Here is an 18,850-nt window from a genome sequence, read left to right on the forward strand (position 1 = left end):
TATTTTTTCGTGTGTGTCTATTAAAAATCTTAGTAAAAAGTTTCATCATTAGACAAGCTAGCAGCTCTTTCAGGGAATTGTTTCGTCAATACTCTTCATGTCACTGATGATGGAGAAAAGGAAACAAACTGTGAGGGCATCTGATTTGGATCAGGAGCCTAATAAGTATTTGATGATGATGATGAATGCTGTATTATTAATAATACTCTTATTATTGTTGGAGCATTCCCTTCCTCTAGCTATTCTCTCCAGATCAAAGCAAAAGGGAAAATGTATCAAGGAGAGTAGTTGGCAATTTCCCCCTATTTCCTTTTATCTTCCCATCAAACTCGATGCTCTTCTAGGGCAATGAGCCTCTGAAAATAATGGTTTGTGGCCTCGCAGCTGAAGGCAATAAGCAATATAACCATTGCTGGATCTCATGATGGGAATGAAATAAACTTCTGTCACTACTTTTATCTTTTTTTCAATCTTTTCACACTCTTCCAGCCTTTAGCATTACACTTCATTTTTTTTTTTACCCTCAAAAATACTGTGCCAAGGTCTACAGCCAGAGAAAAACATGATAGACTAAACAAGATTCTTTTTTAGAATGACTTTGGTGAGCTTTGATTTCTGTTGGTTTGAACATAGGAAGCTGTTTTTAATATTTATTTTCATGATACAGTTCCATTGGCTCAGGGAATTCCCCATCAACCCTCCCCACTTCCCTTCCATACCACTGGTTTCCCCCATATTATTACAATCGTATATTCCTCCAGCAACACTCACAAGTCCATCAATCTACAATTTAAGTGTATTCTGGCATTGTAAATAAGTATAGACAATGGTAAAAAGTCCAGCATCCTATTGTCAAGATATATTTAACAGTTTTACTGGGAACCCACCTTTTATTTGAGAGTAAAGATACATACAACAATGTATCTTCACTTGCTGGCATGATAGTGTCCATTACACAGTACTTCTAGATGGACATATGTATCTGCGTGTTTACCTAGACATAAGAATTTTTAATGGAACTGATTAATGCAGGCCCCGGTCTCCCAAGGATTAACTCCACAGCTTAGCTTGTTTCTCAGAGCATAACAGGATTGGTAATTTTGGCCTGATACATCTAGCCACTGGCTTAACCGCAAGTTCCTGCTTCCTATTTGTCAAGTTATCTGCCAAGGGATTGGATAAAACTCAAGGGATTTAGGGTGGCCACTAGAGGATTGGATAAACACTGGGAGGAACTCAAGGGATTTAGGGTGGCCACTACTGGGAGGAACTAGAGGATTTAGGGTGGTCACTTGAGGACTGGATAAACACTGGGAGGAGCTAGGGAGAGTATAAAAGAAAGCCTGGAGTTGCAATAAAGATCAATCTATCATCGATCGGCATTCGGTGTACTGCGTGTTGTGTTGCCTTGTGTTCTCTCTCCGCGTTGTCTGTGTTGTAACCCTAGTCCCTCCGCTCGGCTCGGGGTATGTGGCGACGTGGGCGTTGCCAACAGATTAACAGCCCATAGGGTTTTGTTTCCATCTTCTTGTGAGCTGAAGATGGTCCGGAAACAGAACCTTCCCCAAGTGACCTCAAACGGCCTTAGGCTGACATCCAATATGTCCTCACCTCTTCCATGCCTTGTTTTACTTTATTCACAAATATTGTCATGTCAAGCCTCCTAAACTTAGCGAGCCAAAGAGATTTTGTAGAGTCAGCAGAGTTTGGACAGCTTGTCTTTGGATCTCACCTGAAAAGTGTGAGGAAACCGCTGCGGTTTCACATCATTTCTTTTCCCTGCCATCTTCTCAAAACTTCCAATGTTAGAATTCCTTTTCTGAGCAAGAAGGCATTTTCTATTGCAAGGTTTACTCTCTTAAAACGTAAATGCCCCAGAGAAGAAAAAAGCTTTAAGCTAGTTATCTTGAAGAATCCATATGAATTGTGGCGCCTACACTTATTTTCTAACCTTTCCATGAAACTTAAATAGAGCATCAAGGGAATGCTATTTTATGGTAGGAAAAGAACTAGGAAGGCTATTGTGATTATTTTACAGCTTTGGACATTCTCAATGGCATACATAATTAGATGAAAAACCTCCATGAAAACTACAGAGAAACTATAAAGACAAAGTTTGAAAGCATAAAGAAAAGATGCCCAGAAAGGTAATGGGATACAGAATGGAGGAATCATACTGCCTTATTCTATTACCTGGAACCAAGTGTATTTTCTAGTACATAGCACCATGGGTATGTCAGCTCATTCCTGAGAGTCCTAGAAACAGAAATTTAAATTCAACTCAGCATGTATTAAATTTTTTAACCAAATTGTAACTTGTGGCCTTATTTCCAAATTATTAGAACCGTATCTGTTGTTATTTTTTGGGCTTGTAAAAAATATTGCATGTGTGATAATAGTACCTTATACTGGAATTGGGGTTTTATCAACATTTTTCTCTATTGCTTCTAATAAATTAACCTTCCTAAAGAGAGTAGAGACTATGCCAGCATATCAAAATTTTCTGGAGTCAGAAAGATAGTAAATAATCATACTCATGTTCAGATCATTTTATAATTTTCTGTTCTAGAATTATCTTACAACTTTTGTCAGTTGGATATTGAAGGAAATATGAAGGTACTCTTGAAGTGAGTGATACAGCATCATAGCAGTTTACAATGTATTTTTAAGATGGTTGGGAAGAAGCTCCAGAGTTGTGGCCATTGTCATGGCATAGCAAATAAAGCTGCCACTAACAATGTTAGTATCACATATGAAAGCTTATTTGTGTTCTGGCTGTTCTACCTCTGTTCCAATGCCCTGCTAATGGCCTGAGAAAAGTACCATAAAATGGCCCAAGTATTTGAGTCCTGGCTATCCTGTGAAACCCTTTGTCTTCTAACCTCAGCCTGGTTTCACCATGACTGCTGCAACCATCTAAGAAATAAACCAGTGGGTGAAGATCACTTTTTCTCTTTCTCTAGTTTTTTCTATGTAACTCTGACTTTCAAGTAAATGTGTAACTTTAGCAAATATACATAAATAAATCTTTTAAAAATTCAGAGGCTTAGCCCAGTTGTTAGGACAACCTATATTGGAGTGCCCATGTTTGGTCCTGGCTCTGTTAATGTACTATCTGTGGAGAGCAGGTGATGGTTTAAGTACTTGAGTTCCTGCCATCCATAAGGGTGATCGGGTTGAATCCCAAACTCCTGGCCTCAGCTTGGTCTATCTCTAAGTTATTGCAGTGTTTGGGGAATGAACCAGCGGATGGAATATCTCTTTCTGTCTACATCTTTCAAATAAATAGAAATGAGTACACATTTTGAAAAGGCAGTTTAGGACATGAATTTTTCATTAATGTTTATTGTTTTCCATAATACAGTTTTAATGTTTTTCCCTCCCCTCTTTCCTTCCTTGCTCCTCATGATCACCTCCCTCTATTTATTGCTAAGTTATCAAAAAAGCACAGTTATTCAGTGCTCTATTACAAGCTTAGCTTTCTGATCTATAAATGTCTTATGACATGGTAAATACAGGAAAAATTAGAAGTAGTATCCTAGATTAAAGATATATTTGTAAGTATCAATAGAACTTACCCTTTCATTGAGATTAGACACACATACTATATTCATCCATTGCTTCCCAGTATATATATATATATATATATATATATATATATATATATATATATATATGTATATATATATAGTATATATATAGTGTATGTGAATATAGTATATATACATATATACATAAATACTATGTGTATTATTGCCTTCATTCTAATAAAAATAAAACAACCAGAGAAAATATGTTTAAAAAGGAAAGGTGGAAAACTGAATAAGGTGCTTGTGACCATTCCTGTACTATGTTGGAAGCCTTCTCGTAAGCCAGAAATTATACCAAAATTAAAAAATTCCTCAAAATACAAAAAAAAGAGCATGAAGAATAAGAAGTAAGAGAAGGGAAGTCTGACCACATCATTAGGAGTGAAGAGAGAGGGAGGATGGATAACACTTAATGAGATTCCTCCAGCAAGGCACTTGCTAGGTGCCTTACCTGTGTTTGTTCACTGATTGTGACATCGTCTCTATGAGGTAGATATTATTCTCGTGTTACATTGAAGCACATTAGTATTCTGGAGGACAAAAAATGTATCATTCAGATCAGAAGCAGCCTGCTAGGATTTGGTTCCATGTGCCTGGATTTCAAATTCTCTGATGTTCTTCTCTGCACCTCTTCCATCTTTTCGTGTTCTCTACAGATTCCTCTTTGGCTGCACAACCATTTGACACATAGATATCCAATCAAATCTTCCTTCTGTTCAGTTGATTTGCCTTAGCATAAGATATGCTGTCCTTGTGAAACACCTAGTTCTGTGTTTAACTTTGTAAAGCAATGAGTTCAAGCAAAACCCAGCTGTGGGACCCAACCTTCGCTGCTGTGATAGTTGCATTTTATATCAAATAGTCCTCTAATATTCTCTTTGACAAGTAGAATTCACACTCCCTCATGTTAAATTGTTAATGGCTTCCCTTGTGGGTGACTTCTGATTTCATCGTAATTGAGATTCTTCATTTTGTGTCAGTAAAATGATCTAGAATAACATCACAGCCTTGGCTAGAGGTGCTTGAAGTGCCAAAGAAACAAAGGGTCATGCTCGCATAGAGATATTGCTTTCTTTTTCCTTCTTTCACTCTGCAATTTTCTCACTGGCTAATTTTTAAAAACATTTTCTTTGTCTTTCTTCCATTTCTGCTTATACTAGTTCTATCATTTCTTTTTTTTTTTTTAGGGTTGACATTCACACTACATTTATATGATATTTACATTACTATGTGTACATTACCAGGAATAGGAAAGCATTTCTGCATGACTACCAACACTTGTTTGTTAGAAGCCTATGTCGGGTGCAGCAGTTAGGGCCTCATTTGAGAAGCTTTTATCACTTAACAGAGTACCTGGGTTCCAGTCCTCACTTTGTTTCCAGGTCCTGCTTTTGGAAATGTACACCTGCGGCAACTATTCAAGCACTGAGATTCTGGCTAGTCACATGAAACAACCAGACTGAACTTCCAGCTCTCGGCTTGGCCTGGTCCAGCCCGTCTAAAACATACTCCAGGAGAATCAGTAACATATCCATATAGTATTTTTTGGGCCAGTATTCTAAAAGAATCTATTTGATCTCAAAATCTTCATTTATAATTGAGTCTGTATTTCATTACCAAAATGTGCATCCTTGTTCTATAAATGTTAGGGACCTCAATTATTGGAAGTAAGGGGAGAATATAAACACAATATTTTCCTCTTCCTATTGCTTTAAGTGACCTTATGTGTTCTATTAAATTCTTAAAGAATTGTGTTTGGAGGATGACCTTATTTTGAGTATACAAATTCCTCCATATTTCATAACAAGCACACATTCTAAGGGGTGACCTTCTCCACACTGGAGCATAGGTATTATTCATTCCTCTCTACATTTTCTCAAAGACTGAAGTTACTTAAAAGCAAAGTTTTTATTCTTCAGATGTCATGGTGACTACTAGAGTTGATGTGGGAAATGTAAAATTTGTTTCTAAAATGCATATTAATCATGCTGTCCTCAACCCCAAACGGCATACTCAGAGACAAAACAAATCAAGAGAACTTAAAAAATTGAAATTCCATTCTTTGCATCTTTCAGCAGGTCTGTATGTCATGGTTAGCATATTTGTTCCCACAAGATCCTCATTACTAATCCTGTGTAGTAACAAATCTAGAAGGCACAGCACAAGGCCACCGTGAATTAGTCCTCTAAGTATAATGACCACAAAACTGATCCCCTACAACAGGACATTTTGAATGTGGCTCTGAAAGGTATAGAAAGTGGCTAGGAAAACCAATATAAATGGATAAGACAAGTAATGAACTGGGACAAATACCTAGGTAAGCTGTGATGCATTGTCACTTTGTCATCCAGCATAATTAACTCTCAAAGTGTCCCAATTTGGGAAAATAGATTACCTTAGTGATTCTCAAACTCTTTGGTCTCAAAACTGCTTTGCCCTATTAAAAATTAATTGGGATCCCAAATAGCTTTTGTTTACTCTGGTTTTATTTCTTCATATTCACATGCTATAAACTGAAATGGAGACATTTTTAGAAATACATATTCATTAATTCACTTAGAAATAAAACTGCACTATATGTTTGCAAACTTCATTTTGCAAGACCAATCAGAGAAAATTGTGACAGTGTTTTATGTTTCTCCACATCTCTTAAATGACTGTTCTAATAGAAGACAGCTGCATTCTCGTGTTTACTTCAAGATTCAATCTGTTGTGATACCACGTGTTATGTAGCTTTTGGAAAATACTCATAAAACAGTGAGAGTGAAAACATAAACATCTCAGTCTCATTACAAAAATAGCTTTGACTTTGAAGATGGCCTGACTGCACTTCAAGAACCACTGGGTTACAGCTTCTCTCCTCATAGAGATAAGAGACTACCTCTTCGTAGAGTTTCCAAAAATTGTTAGTGTGTGGGGGGGGGAGGGGGTGGGGACATGTACCTTGGGTGCACATCATGACACAGTGGCTTGTAAGTCACTATGTGTGAGACATGCATCCCAATGAGAGTGCAAGTGCATGCCGCAATTGGCAATGCAGCTTCTTGCTAACACAACTGGGGAGGCAGAAAATGCTGGCCCGAGTACTTGTTTCCTGCCATCTGTTGGAAGATGTTTGCTCCTGGCTTCATTCTGGCCCAGTTATGGTTGTTGCAGACACTTGCAAAATGAATCGATGGAGGGAAGTTTTGTCTCTTTCTCTCTCTCTGTGTTTTTCAAATAAATCATTAAATCTTCATTAAAAATGCCCTGTCTTATTTTCTCTGGTTTGAACATGCTTCTTCCTCATCTTCAGCTGAACATTTCACTTGTGTCTTTCATGTTTTAACTTGAATGTGGTTTCCTGTTGTCTTCCCTGACACTCGGGAATCTAGACAAATCCTTTCACTATTTGTTGAAAGAACTCTGCTTTATTCATCATTGTTCTCTATATAATTTGATGTTAATGCTGATAGAAATATGTGCCTATTTCATAGACTGTATTATGTCCAAGATGGGGAAGATGTCTGTCTCCAATTTTGTGTTCTAACCATGTGAGAGAGTCTGACATAGAATATAAGCTTAATAAATATCTGATATTCAAACTACTTGTTGACAAACCAAATAGAACGTTGCCTGACCTTTCTGTACTTCAAGCATCCTTTTGTGGCTGGTCATACGTAAGGTTACTACTGTCCAAGAAAGTAAAACTATATGTCTGATATAAATCTCAGAATTTTAGCCTAAATTACATATAACACTAAGAAATACCTATGATTATAATAAGTGCAAAGTATAGGTAGCCCAAATACTGGAAAAGTGGTAGGATTTCCAGATTTCCAGAAGGATCCTTTGAATGTAAAGCAGCTTGACTGATAATAATTATACATTACTTGTCTTCTATGATCTCATGTCCTCAGTGATCATTTTCACTTCTGAATTTCTGGACTGCTGAGGGTTTTATATCCTAGGGTCCATTCCATACACAGACCACATACCATCCTTTTGTTATATGAGCTTGTTCATACCTGTCTAAACAATAAAATTAAAAATTATTCTTCATGGCTTGTAACTCTTTGCATAAAAGCTATCAGAGACAGCATCTTGCACATATGAGGTACTAATTGGCATACATAATGTGGAGAGACATTAGTAAACAGTAAATTCCATCAAGTTTATTTTCTTTGAAAAAATTGAATCAAAAAATTTTGTGGATTGTACAAAGTTTAACAGTGTCTGTGTCTGTCTTTCTATCTATCTATCTATCTATCTATCTATCTATCTATCTATCTATCTATCTATCTTTCTGGATCTCTGACCTATATTCTGACCAGGACCCTTTTTGATGAATGTCTGAACTTCAGCAACTTTGATACCCCTGGGTGTTCACAAGGAACAGAGCTCCGACTCCACAGTACATTCTCAGCCTGAGGGCTTACCCATTGCATCCTCTTTGAGCGATGGATCCCTGTTCTCTTATTCAGATTTATGAATTCAGGCAGCATCACAGGAGTCAGGTACAGCACATAAATCAAATAACAGGCCCACACGACGAGCTGCAAAATGATCACTGTCCCTTTGCACATTTCACAATGTCAGATTGAGGATGTGTCTAATTGTTAAGAAGCTTGAAACAGGTAACACCACTAAAAGTCTAGCTTAATATGTCTGTTCCATATAAGTGCAAGGAAAAAGACTGGTTTAGTGTTTTTTGCATTCTGAGATAAATTTATAATAACTCCATAATTTAAGTATGTGACTATTTTTTAGAAAATGCTGTTGCTTTAGCATTTTCCAAAGTTTAACGTTCTAAATTCTGTAATTCTATGTAATAACATTTTATTTAGTTTTAAACTTACAAATAAATTGCCCATATTTATATATTGATAACATGATATCTTGCAGTATGTGGATATTGAAGGATGATTAAATCTAGTTAACTCATACCTGAATTGCCTCTGCTATTTATCATTTTTGTCTTGAGAATATATCCATTCGCTTGTATTTTTCAGGAATGCAGCACATTGTTTGTGAACTCCAGTCACCGTGTTGAACAATATATTTTTTGAGAGATAGTATTTTAAATGTTTGACATCACTTGATAACAATGGCCTTGTTGATGTTAATATTTTAATGACAGTACTAAAGAACAAACTGTCTTATAAAAAATAATACCTAATATTTCTCGTTTCTTCTTCCAAATGTAAATCTTCACTGTTCAGAGACTGAGTGGTGATAAGTGACAGCAAAGAAACCATTAGCTTTATAATAATGGATTTTAAAAAGTCTACATTAAAATCACTTTATGTAACTATAGCACTGTTAACTGGCTTTCTACCAAGAAATCCATGCTGTAGTGTATGGCTTTAAAGCTATTTCTGGAAACTGATCTTTCAGACAGTGTTTCGAAGTCCAGGTTCCCTTGGCATTTCTGTGTATCAATGAAATTTAGGCACAGAACATATGGGCCACTTTTGAGGTTAGCCCATATAAAAATCCTGTATAATCCTGCATGCCATGTCTTGACACTTAAGACCTCTCTAAAACTAACACTCCCCAACTTATCAGCGACCTGTCCCCACCCTCCACTACAAATAATTGAACCGTATATGAACATGAATTACATGTGTGTTGTATAAGCCTCTGACATTTTAGAGTTTGTGAGTCATATTGCAGTTACTACTAGTAAAATCAGTACAAGTGAGCTTATGCTATTTCTTTATAAAGGAATGAGAACCCAATGTTATTTTCTTAAAAATTTTAAAGACCATTTTCCTTCTTTCCTGAATATTGACATAAACGCACATATGTGAAAATCTAAAGGATGTGCATTGGTTTAAAAAAAAACCTTAAATATTGTTTCCTGTAAGTGTTGAATACATATTTTAACTGCCTGGGAAGAATTTTATACTGACAAACATTGAGGTTGTAATAGTGGCAAAAACAAAGGCATAGTCATATTTAAAATTTTTATTAGTGTATATATATATATACACTTATATATATACACTAACATATATATATATATATAATTTTGTTAGTGTATACACACACACACACACACACACACACACACACACATGTTCCAGGCTGATGGCAGGAACCAGGAGTTCCATCTCCCATGCAGCAAACTGGGCCATCTCCTGATGCTTTCCTAAGATGTGTAAACAGGGAGCCAGATCAGAAGCTAAGCAGCCAGGAGTTGAACTAGCACCTGTAAGGGATGTTGGTATAGTACACCATGCTTGACTCTTTATGCCCCGATGCTGACCCTGTCTTATGCATTTCAAAGTGACTATAGATTCATCTAGGATCCTTCAGTCATGCCAAAAATTTTCCCATGTTATTAAAATTAAAACTAGAGTAAAAATTCCTCTTGTCATTCATTTGTTTATGAAATGTGAAAAATAGCCATTTGAATGAACAATTTTAACTAAACAAGAGTTATCAAGCCTGTGCAGAGATGAGACCCTCGCTCACCTCTGAGGACATCACCAGCCCCATCATATCTTTCCTGTTAAAGATCAGGCAATCATTAGCAGCTATTTGCAGTCCTATTAAGAAGTTTGTTTCCCAGATATTGAAAATGGCTCCCTATATCTTAAAAGCAGGACCCAGCCTCTTACCTCTCTCATTCAGCCTTGGATGTCCTTGCCTATCCTCTTGAAAAAGAAATTCAGTAGCCTAAGAAATGATCCAGCTGGTACTACAAGTTTCTAATCACTGGACTCAAGGAATCATCGCCTTGGTAGCTAGTGTCCTGGAATGATTTGTACAGGGAAATACCATGTCTTGACAGAATACACTTTCATGTAACTCTCAGATCACATGGCCATCAGAAATTCCTGAAACAGCATATCACTGACAACTAAAGGAAGATCATGAACTGCACTAACCACCCAGGAACTTGAACCTAGGCTGTTTATGTACCTCTCAGCCCCCATTTCAGTCTTCAAGAACCTTCACCCCTAACTCCCCGGAGTGCAAGGGAATGAAACAACTGATGACTCCTTGCTCTGTCCTTTGCCATAAACACTTTCGCCCACCACCCTGATGCCAGTGATTGGCTTTTTCAGTGTCAAGTGAACTGACCCAATGTGAAGGTTCTATCTACAACAGTTCCTCCAACCAGCGTGGGGTGTTGTTCAGCAGCAATATGGTTTAGCTTCATATATATATATGATTTCCTTTTCTCAAGGAAATCTCTTGAATACAAATTCTTTCTCTGGTTCCCTTCCTAACGTACCTTGAATCTTCAGAATTGAATGCCTTTTGTGTTTGAGTTGTTTAGAGAGTGGTGCTAAGTCTCCATGATACCTATGTTGCCATAGTTGTTTTATTATGTAGCAATCTCAAGCTCACATTTTATATTATCTACTTTGTGTGGTAGTTAATAGACGTGAGTCACTAAATATTGTTTTCAGTCCTCATGCCAATTATTTTCTCTGTGGGCATTTCTGTTATCATTGTACACGTATTCTATGACAGTATTAGATTGCAGCATCTTTCAGAAATTCACTGGAGATTTTCAAATGTAGAAAGAAATCAATTGTTCTACAACATTTCCTTGAAATCTCAACCTACTAATTACCTTTTGAAGAGAAACCAAAGTTGCTATAACTTCAATGAACAGCTTTGAGATTACTGTTACATTTATATTACTAATAACCATCATACAGTCTTTCCAATGCTATTTGCTACTCAATATTAAATATATGTGCCCAAATTTCCATATTTTTGTTTTAGAAAAGTTGATTTTATGCCCATTTTCAGTCTTCTGACACTTATCTGATTTTTCACCTCTCTCTATGAATAATACTAGTGTTTATAAAAATATATACAACTTTCTGCACAAATATTTAGAAATTCAGTATTTTCTTTCAATATCATAACATTATCTGGTCAACAATGTGAGAGTGTTTTTATTAGATGAGAGTAAAAAGGAGTTGACTGAATTGGCTATTATCTTTCAGCAGCTTTCCTAACAGCAAGACTGGTCTGTCATTATCAACCTTCCTGAATGAAAGATAACTTTGAAAACAGCGTGGGATGACTGTAAACAGACCGCTGGAAGGAAGTTATAGCCAAATGGAAGTTATTCTGATAGTTTCAAGCTAGTTCTTTTGTCTCTGCCATGGATTACATCTATTTTTTTTTTATTCCGTTTTCCATGCTTTTTCAAGTTTCAGTTCACACAACAGCTTTTACTTATCGTTAGATGGATTTAATGAAGAGCTTTAGGAAGCCTAGAAGTTAAGTGAGAAAAGAATGCGACTAGCAAAGCAATTTGTTTATGATGCCAAAGATGAGTGTGATCATCCAACTGGTATGCTTATCAACTGCCTAGGCTTTTCTTGGGTGCCCTTCAGGGCCAATCTCATTCAATTATATATGGCTTTGTCCACAGCTTCGCATACTTGGGAATTTTAAGAGTGAAAGTTAGTGAGCCTGAAATGCAACAGTGTTCCATTGCCTTCTTGCCTTTCATTGCACTCGCCTTGTTCAGTTTCAGTGATATTTGTCTCTTCAACAAGTAAACCTGATTTCACCTCAAGATTCTGGAAGGGGTAAATGTTGAAAGCTTCTGAGGAGCACTCCGGGTCTTTCAATTCGATACCCCTCCAAGATTTTCTAAGGATTTAGAATTTCCCTTCAATGAGAAAGGTACATTCTATAACAGAAGCATTCATGACTAAAGTTCCTTAGAATGATATTGTGTTCAAAGGCACATTTGGATTTTGGTTTATGTCTTACAGGCTTACTGCTCTCTGCTAGGCCACATACTCTGAGCAAATTATTTCAAGGTGCTCGTGGAAAGGAACAAAGCCTTTCACACTTGTTTTTAAATATTTTTTTTTGAATTCATAAGGCAAAATGAATGCTAGAGCTTTTGGAGGACTGCAGGAGAAGTTGAGCTCTTCCTCGTGGGGATCATGTAAGGTCCCTGGCCTTTGTGGGAAGCCTTGTTTACTTTTGCTCCCCGCTACTGTTTACACCTCTATTTTCACTTGCATTTGGCATTTCTTTTCTCATTCTGCCCAATATGTTAGGAGGAAACAGTTCCACAATTTGTTTGGAAACAGGAATGACTTTCTAAGTTCTTTCCCAAACAAGGTCTTAAAGAAGCTGCAAGCATGGTAATAATTTATGCAGTAATTACATATTAACCATGAAAACAATATTAAAAATTTCTTTTCATTTCTCAAAAGCGCACTGCTGCTAGCCTGGTAATTTATTTTAATTGAATGCTTCAAGAACTGCTGGCTGTAAAACAGAGAAAAGCAGTTTACTTGGGTCTCAAAAATGGATGCAAACACAAATGCTCACAGGGAATAGAAGCTAGCGAAGTGGAAGATGGATGCATGACTAGACTGGCCGGCCTCAGGTCTCATCTGAGAGGCTAGGAAGAGGCAGGAGCTTGTGGGCACTTTAGATTTTCAGATCTTCCACTTGAGATGCTAAGAACGTGGAATTGTGTGTGAAATATTTTGTTTCTCAATAGCTGGCAACCAATGCAAAGTATTTTGAATCTTTTACACACACACACACACACACACACACATTTGATGATGAAGTGGACCTTGACCTTAACTTTTGGCAAGCCTGTTGTCTAGTAAGAAAAATGAGTTTTTCTCTAGATCAAAATGTTATTGACCTTTTTTGGTTAAAACTCCATTCTACATTTTTTTAAGGTAACAGAAAATGTATTAGTGAAAATAGTAAAACATAAATAAATAAATAAATAAATAAATAAAGGAACATGTTCTTTGAAGGACAGAGCAGAAAATAGTGCTTACTTTCTTAGACATTCTGAAGTATAAAAAGGTCCTGACCTGCTAAAAGGTGATGACATTAAGGGGGATACAAGAAGTCAAGTTCAGCACACTCTGTCATGCTGAAAGAAGGCCGTCCAATCTGAGTCGGTGTGGTGTGTGTATTTATAGCAGTAATCTCACAGCATTGGATATGCTCTGATTAGTTTGCACTGTACCATGGCAGTCTATTCCATTGTGGCATTCAGAACAAATTTCTTGATTTTTTTCTCCATTTCAGAGATACTGTAATTATGTAGTGATGACATTATTTCACTATTTTATGTGTGTATAAAACTGTTCACATAGTCAAAATAGGATAAAGATATAAATATAAATATAAATATATAAATACATATACACACACAAAACTAAACATTGATTCTCATTTTGGGGGGTTATACAGAGTATATATATTATTTGTTGCATTATTTTTATGTACCATTTAATTTAATAAATGCTGAAAATTTTCTTTATCCTATGTTTTCTTTATTTTCTAGAAACATAAAATAATAAATATAAAATAATGACATAATTTTATGTATATCTGTCCAAGATTTGTATGGGTTTTAGGTCAATCTTCAGCTCATAAAGCAACTGCCCAAGTTGTTTGACAGACCTTATCTTCAGGAAAAATAATTATATAAATCAGTTTAATTCAGATTATAGTCTGCTTCCTCAAAATATTTTGTAGAGCATAAACACATATTTATGAATCAAATGACAAATTGATATGAAGAACATATATGTCAATAGCATTCTCTGTAAGTTATATTAAATACTTTTTAAATAGTTATTTTGGGGAAATCCAAAATCCTTCCATAGGGAAAAGACAGGCAGATTTTACTATGAAACAATAAAAGAAGAAAAGTGGAGGAAAAGCATTACCAGGAAAGAGTTGGAGAGTTTTCAGTGCAAATTCTAAAGAAAGAAGAGTTATATCATGGAGCAGCATGGACAGTGTACACTTGCAGGTGCAAGAGGACAAGACACTGGTGACTCCCATAACCAGGGCTGGAGGAGACACCGTCTCCCTAGACTGAACTGAGAGGAGACTGCAGCAATCCATGTCACTATTGCCTGAGAGGGAACCTTGCAGATCACTGAGTTAGCTAGATGCGCTAGGGGGGGATGGGGGTCCCCGTGAAGGCAGAGTACATCTTTTTCTCCCCATCTCCCCACAGTGGTGCTCAGTGACTATCCCCTGATAGCCATCTTAATGTAAATAGAGGCTGCAGTGGCTCATGCACACATGACCAGGAGATTTTATCAGACGGATAAACCCATGGTCTGCGCTGACTATGAACTGCCCTGGAGAGTTGATAGGGGACTGGGCACCAACTTCAGATGTTAAGGTGCCCTTCTTCCCCAACTTTATCACAAGTCCCTGAGCTCAAGCTGCCAAGGCACTGCACTGACAGGCAGCTGACTCTGACTACACCTCTTCTCTGCGTGTCAGTGGGGCAGGCTTGCAGGGCTGAAAGTGGATCCCTAGCTTCCTGTGACTGTGGGAGCTTGTATTCCATGGAAATTCTGTGACTGTACAGCAGGGTGGAACTGGGCCACCAGGCAATCACTGCATCTGGCTTCGAAGGCCAGTTTCCAAATACCTGGGCTGGGTCATTGTAGAAGGTCATTGCAGTGGGTTCCAGGCTCACAGTAAGGACCACACAGATCCCATGTTTATGCACCTATGTTGGTGGGGTGGAACTGTTGTGGAATAACCCCAGGCACCGACCTCCATGACAGGTATGAGGTGAGGCTGTTGATTTTATCAGTTGCCATGCTCACATACTCTGCCACCTGCTGACAGAGAGGATTTGCTACATGGGCAACAATTAAAGGTGGGCTCTCATTCCAGCTTTGAGCACTGAACAGAGATCCCTGGCTCCACCCAGCACATGCCTCTGCATACCCACTGAAGCGTATTCCATTAAATCACGGAGGCATAATTCAAAGATGTAAGCTTTCAGGGAGAAAACCAGCAAGGGTTTTCACAAATTCCCCAAAATAAATGCAAAAATGCAAGAAACATGAGAAAGGAAGACTGACTGCTCCGAAGGAACGTAACTAAACTTCAATGTCAGAAAATGAAGATGAAGAGAGGAATGAAATGCCTGAAAAGGAATTTAAGAAAATTATCACAAGAGTACTCAAAAACACAGAAAAATACATGAGGTTAAGAAACCCATGCACAATATGGATGGAAAACTGCAGCCAAGTGATTGAGATTTTTGAGCAGAAATGAAACTGAAATACTAGAAATTAAAAAGTAAATATGTCAAGCAGAAAATGCAGTGGAAAGTTTTACAACAGACTTGATAAGGCACAAGAAAGAATATCTGAGTTTGAAGATAAATACTTGGTGACATCTCAGAAAAAGAAGAGGAATAAGGAGAAATGGGAAAATGAAAATAACATTTGTGATTTATGGGGAACTATCAAATAGCTAAACATATGTGTCCTAGGAATTCCTAAAGCTGTGGAAAGAGAGAATGGATTAGAATGCTTATTAATTTGTAGAAAAATAGACAAATCCAAGTGTAGGAGGCATGTAGACCTCCTAATAGACAGGATTGAAAAAGGTCTTCACCACTACACATTATAGTCAGACTTTTTACAGTAAATGAGCACAGGGGAAACACCAGATCATATTCAAAGAATCCCAAAATAGAGTAATAGTTAATTTCTTGTTAAGAATCCTTTAGACCAGGAGGGAATGAAAAGAAATACTCCAAGAACTACTATTACTCCAAGTACTACTACCACTACTAATAATAAAAATAAATAAGCACAGAACTGTTAACCTAGAAGGCTATATTCTGTCAATGCTTTCATTTATCAATGAAGGTAAATATACCCCAAGATAATTAGAAATTGAAAGAATTTGTCTCATTTCTCCAGATTACAAATGATTTTTCATGATGTGCTACAAACAGAAAAAGAATGTTCTTAACATTCAATTTTGCATATGAATACTCAAATACTCTGACAAAATTTGGAGGAAAGAGTATCATTTCTCCCCCTACAGTCCATAGTCCATCTTGCCATGTCCATTAGGGACATCACACTTCAGAAGCTTTTTAGTCCCTGCCTTTGGAATATTTCTACCCTAGGGAACTGGTTGGTATAGCATTCTAAAGTTTAATAATTCAGAGTACTGTCTGACTTTATCACCAGGATAAAGCTATCCTTTCTTCCTTTGGGCCAGTCATTCATGTTGCAGTGGGTTAAGCTGCTGCTGAGGTCTGCATGTCAGACCAGAGTCACAGCTACTCTACGTCTCTGCTTCCAATCTAGTTACCTGCTAATCTGGTTATCTGACTCCACTGGGGGGACCCAAATGGAGTTCCTCGTTCATCATAGATGTTAAAGGTAGTAAAAGACTAAACCACTGGATGAAAGATTTCCATCTTCATTATGTTGACCCTTCATCATTTTTTCAAGTAAGATTTACTTTTATTTGAAAAGCAGAGTATAGATAGAAAGATACAGGAGGGAAGAGAGAGGGAAAGAGAGAACATGAGAAATAGAGAGGGTATTTCCATTCAGAGGTTCCCTTCCCCAAATGATTAAAACAGTCAGGGCTAAGTCAAGCTGCAGCCAGGACCCCAGGATCCAGGAGATTTTCCTGGGTCTCCTCGTGGGTAATAAAGCCCAAGCGTTTGGACAGTTGTCTACAGCTTCCCCATGCACATTAGTAGAAAGCCCAATCAGGAGTGGCACAGCCAGGACTTGAAACAGTGCCTATATGGGATGCCAACACTGAAGATAGCAGCTTAACATGTTAAGCTCTAGTACCAGTCCCAATCCACAAATTTTTGTTTCTGTTTTTGTTTGTTTGTTTGTTTGTTTTACGAATGTTCTTTACTTAAATGTGATTCATTAGCTGAGACTTAGAAAGCTTTTCAGAGCCTTTTTGGGTCTTCTTTCCAGGTGTGAATTTCAGTATCCCTCCTCTAGAGAAGTAAATACTTTTGTGGATCATGATTTCAAATTTTATTATGAACATAATGGGTGTACCAGGATGATGCCTATGTGATTAAAATATGTGCAGTCAAGGAAAATATGTTCATTTTGGGATCAAGACAACTGCACAAAAAATATTCCATTGCTTTCTTTGAATTTAAGTTTGGATAAAACTGATTATTTTGTGTTCTGCTTATAATATTTTGCTGCAAAATTACTTATCATTTTGTAATGTATGTATTTGGTAAATCCTTGAACTTGTTTCTAAGAACCACACATAGAAAATTTAACAACTCTAGATCCTAACCACTAAGAGCTTATAATCAGTTACTGATATGAAAGCGGGCATTAAATTCATTCCGCAGAATTGGAATGTCAAAGTATGAGGTAGGGATGACAAAACTTCACCCAATTGTCTAGCAGAAGTAAAACTCTTAAAATAATAATACATATTGATGAAATATCACCAACTAAATGATTGTAAAATGATTTACTGGTTTTTAGTTTACTTTAGCTATGAAATATTTGATATTTAAAGTAAAGATTGAAGGATGACTTAAAGTAAAAAACAAAAACTGAAAAATTATGCATACAGATGGCCCATCTTTAAGAGGTTGAATTCTGCTGGTCTGTGTAATCGGGTCCTTTTAATACCATGGTAAATAAATGTGTTGAACTTTGACCTTCTGCATAGAAGTAATTATGACAGCAAGGAACATTTTGGCTAATGCTTGTATATGAATTCCCAGCAAAGTTTTTGTTTTGGAGGAGTTATAATCCTATTATCAAATGACCTGCATCTAAACTCACATAATTAAGTGATATTAATGGATTATAAGTAAGAAACATACGTAACTGCAGCTAAAATCACTTGGGGACTAAAGCCTCCAACCAGAGTTATAGGTTACAGATTTGCATGTGTGCCCTGCGTGCTGATGAGAGATTCAGAAGTCCAATTTGAGGATAGAATGGGTTAGATCAGGTTACTAGAAGGACTGTTCTGGTGGATAAGCACCTCAGGCTCGGAAACTTCCAACTGCTTGGTCTGATGGTACTGGAACTGGAGGTTTCACTGAGCAGCTACATGCAGCTAGTTGGCTCCAAATCTAAGAGACATTAACTCCAAGGAGTGGAAACTCCATGTTGAAGAGCTTGTAGGAGCTGAAACACTGCTCATAATATGAAGAATCTTGGCAAATTAAGATGTCTTTGGCTGAGATATCATAACCCTAGATTCTTAACAGCACCAGGAAGTTTTAGGATTCAAGCACAATTAATAGGATGTGGAATGGGGTTCTCTTATTAAGTTGGGAATTAGATTAAATCCCCAAGTTCATCAGGGAGAGGAGACAAAGATGTATTTAAAATTTGCTAAAATCTTAGGAAGATTAAACTTTAAAAAATATATTATATATATGTATATGCAAGTACTTTAGAAAGGTTATGGGAAATTGAATTAAAAGCTAAGATTATTTTGGTAACACATTTTTTTGAAATTCA

The 18,850-nt window shown here is 37.0% G+C and overlaps 1 long non-coding RNA gene across 1 annotated transcript in view; it reads right to left on the reverse strand.

Moving 5' to 3' along the window:
* LOC131480464 (uncharacterized) overlaps positions 1-14,406 on the reverse strand; it is a 242,000-nt gene extending 227,594 nt beyond the window's left edge. Inside the window, exons 1-2 of the long non-coding RNA XR_009245548.1 lie at positions 14,270-14,406; positions 9,638-9,783 (exon numbers count right to left, since the gene is read on the reverse strand). This is a non-coding gene — a long non-coding RNA (uncharacterized LOC131480464). The remainder of the gene's footprint in view (positions 1-9,637; positions 9,784-14,269) is intronic.
* Between the last annotated feature and the right edge of the window lie 4,444 nt (positions 14,407-18,850).

This window comes from Ochotona princeps, chromosome 6 (genome assembly GCF_030435755.1).
Source record: "Ochotona princeps isolate mOchPri1 chromosome 6, mOchPri1.hap1, whole genome shotgun sequence".
Taxonomy (NCBI): Eukaryota; Metazoa; Chordata; class Mammalia; order Lagomorpha; family Ochotonidae; genus Ochotona; species Ochotona princeps.